The sequence below is a fragment of the Tupaia chinensis genome, unplaced genomic scaffold, assembly GCF_000334495.1.
Source record: "Tupaia chinensis unplaced genomic scaffold, TupChi_1.0 Scaffold000054_1, whole genome shotgun sequence".
NCBI classification, from domain to species: Eukaryota; Metazoa; Chordata; class Mammalia; order Scandentia; family Tupaiidae; genus Tupaia; species Tupaia belangeri.
Genome location: NW_006159512.1, coordinates 4,580,647 through 4,583,575, shown reverse-complemented (window position 1 = coordinate 4,583,575; position 2,929 = coordinate 4,580,647). Strand labels below are relative to the sequence as shown.

The 2,929-nt window shown below is 46.6% G+C and overlaps 1 long non-coding RNA gene across 1 annotated transcript; it reads right to left on the bottom strand.

The window, feature by feature from the left end:
- Positions 1-1,892: 1,892 nt before the first annotated feature.
- Positions 1,893-2,890, bottom strand: LOC114009762 (uncharacterized). The gene is made up of 2 exons (XR_003551152.1): positions 2,221-2,890; positions 1,893-2,143 (listed from the first exon to the last, which is right to left on the bottom strand). It is a non-coding gene; the product is annotated as an uncharacterized LOC114009762 (long non-coding RNA).
- Positions 2,891-2,929: the final 39 nt, after the last annotated feature.

Below are 2,929 nucleotides of genomic sequence, written 5' to 3'. Positions count from 1 at the left end.
TGAATAAAGGGATTTTTCATTTTTTTATTTCTTGAGAGAGAGACTTGCTATAGGGTGTGTGTGCTCCCTGGAGAGACAGAGAGACAGTAAACAAGAAATCACCCCCTGGGGGATGACCGTGCTGCAATCCCTTCTCCTCCAGTCTCCTCTTGGGATCTTGGGCATACACACATATACACACAGAGTGAGTTTTAAGCCACCAAATCTGGGACTCGAACCATGATCAACTACATGGGAGTCCAGTGATGTAACCATTACGCCATCTGCTGGTCTCTTCATTTTTATTTTCAATGATGCCAGGAAATGAGACCATCTCTTTACTTACAAAGCAAAGGATTCAATGGGTAAATTCTGAAAAGTTAAGCTTTTAGTCAAATCATGTAAGTTTTCTGTTTAGTCTTTATCACACTATTTCCATAGTGACTTATAATTGTGTGTTTACTATAGATAGTGGAAGACTGTCATCTAATAGTCAATATTTTTTCCTAATAGTCAATATTAATACTTGTTATTTACATATAACATTTCACTTTAGAGATCCTCACGTTATAATATTTGGTTTAGAATATGTAGTCTAGAATAAAGTTCTATCATCACAGTATTTCTTTTTTCTGCTATAGGGTACATGTATTGGCCAGAGAGAGAAAAACTGGGAAATGACCCACCAGGGGGATAGCCACACTGCAATCCCTTCTCCTCTGTTCTTCTCTTGGGATTTTGGGCACACACCCACATGCACCTGGAGTACATTTCAAGACACTGTGTCTAGGAATTGAACCATGCAGTTGGCTATGTGGGATCCAGCTGCCTTAACTTGCACGCCACCAGCTAGTCATATCACAGCATATTTTTCCTCTCGGTTCTCTCTCAAAGGGAACCTGTATGTTCAACAACTATGCATGTTATACTCAAATATAAATCTGGTGTGGACATGAGTTTGAAGTAGTGATGGCCAAGATCTGCCAAACAACAGCAGTGACCAATCTTGGTGAAGAGGTAGATGCAGGATAGGAAAGGTTAGTGGCCTTGTAAGCATGCTGTAGTTCAACAGTTGGACAACATGATGCTTACAAAGGATAACCTTTAAAAAAGTTCAGGTATGTGGCCAGATGGTGGCACAGTGGTAAAATATGACACTGTGCAAGACAGGCCCACTCGGAAAGGTTCTGAGTTTGTATCTAGAGCCCTCCCTGAGTACACCAAGCACACATGTGTCCATGATGCAGCGCTGTCTAAGGCTGGGGATGGATCAGATCATCAAGACCATGTTAGGAGTGTTCTGTCTCTTTCTCGCTCATGAAATAAATAAATAATTAATTACAATATATTTAAAATAAATGGCTACAGGGCACATGCACTCACCAAAGAGAGACAGAGATAGAGATAAAGAGAGAGAGGGAGAGAGAGAGAGAGAGAGAGAGAGAGAGAGAGAGAAAGTAAGCTTCCCAGTTCAGGGCTTACACTGTGGTCACCCATGTGGGTGTCTAGCACCTTAACCACCATGCCACTTGCTGGCCCCAAGAGTGGACCGTAAATGTTCTCGCCATACAAAAGATCTATGTAAAGTGATATTGTAGATAAGCTAATCAGCTTGATTGTGGTAATCGATGTATACATATTGTAAATATATACAATTCATAACACATTGTAAACATATATAATTTTATTTAATTATGCCTCAATAAAGTTGGAAAAAATTCTTCCCCAAACAAACAAAACCCACCCAAAATAGGCAATCTGCATACTTCTCTGATGGCTGAAAAATCTCTACTATAAATAAAAAACGTAATAGACAAAGATTATATTTGGAAGGAAAACCAAGAAAGTGTTAACAGTGGTTATTCTGGAGAACCCTGGAAGGGTTGGGGTGGAAATAGAAGGCTTTTTACCTGTATAATTTATTTATTAATTTTTTGAGTGTGTTTTGGCGTTAGGGCGAGTGCACTGTCTGGAGAGAGGAAGCGGAGACAGTGAGAGGGAAAGGGAGGAATCAACCGCACTGGGCATGGCTACCCTGCAATCCCTTCATTCTCCTCCGGGCATCTTGGGCACACAGGCACACCCGCCGGTGAGTTTCAAGCCACCCGGTCAGGACTCCAACCGCTGTCGATCATGTGGCAGTCCGGCTACATACTGGCCCCACCTGCAGAATTTTAAAGATGTATATGCGCAACTTTCAAAAAAGTAGTATGTCTAGTGGAATCCCTTCTCTCAACCCACCAGGTGCGCTTCCTCTTCCTCCCAACACACTTCATCGGCCACACCTTCATTGTTTCCCGGATCTGGACTAGTCAGTCTACACAGCTGACGCCGGAGGGTGGTCAGGGGCCGAGCGGCAGGAAGGGACGCTAACGCGGGCCAGTGGCCTCAGGTGCATGGCAGCTCCGCATTAGCCGCGCGCGGGCCTTCCCATTTCTGTTCCGTAACCGGGTTCTCTGCTGGGAGAAGGCACCTGCCAAGAGCTGGGCCGACCCCGCCGGGCGCTCAGGCACCTGCACAGCCGCGAAGTCGCTGCCGGCGCCAGGGCCCTGCCAGGCGTCTTCCACGAGGACCTGCTCGCATTCCTGGTTGGCAGATTCGTCACATTTCGGTGTCAGAAATTAAAATAAAAACTCGAATCTCCTTCTTTATGAAGACTTTCTCACCCAGGAAAGGGAAGCAGGAGAGATCGCGATTCCTTACATTTTTTTCGTGTGTTCATTTTTCTCCTCTGGCGTCCACAACCCCCACATCCAGCGAGCCGGGGCCTGCGTCGAAAGTGACGACGCGGACGCTCAGGCTACGTTCCCGGCGCGCAGCCGCGGCGGCCCCTTGCTCCCGCCCCCGCCCGAGTCCGACGTGGAACTTGCGGGCTGACCTGGCTGGCGAGGAAACCGTCTCGGGCCGCAGCCGGAGCCGAGGGGAGCGGAGGTGGCGGAGCCCAGAGCCG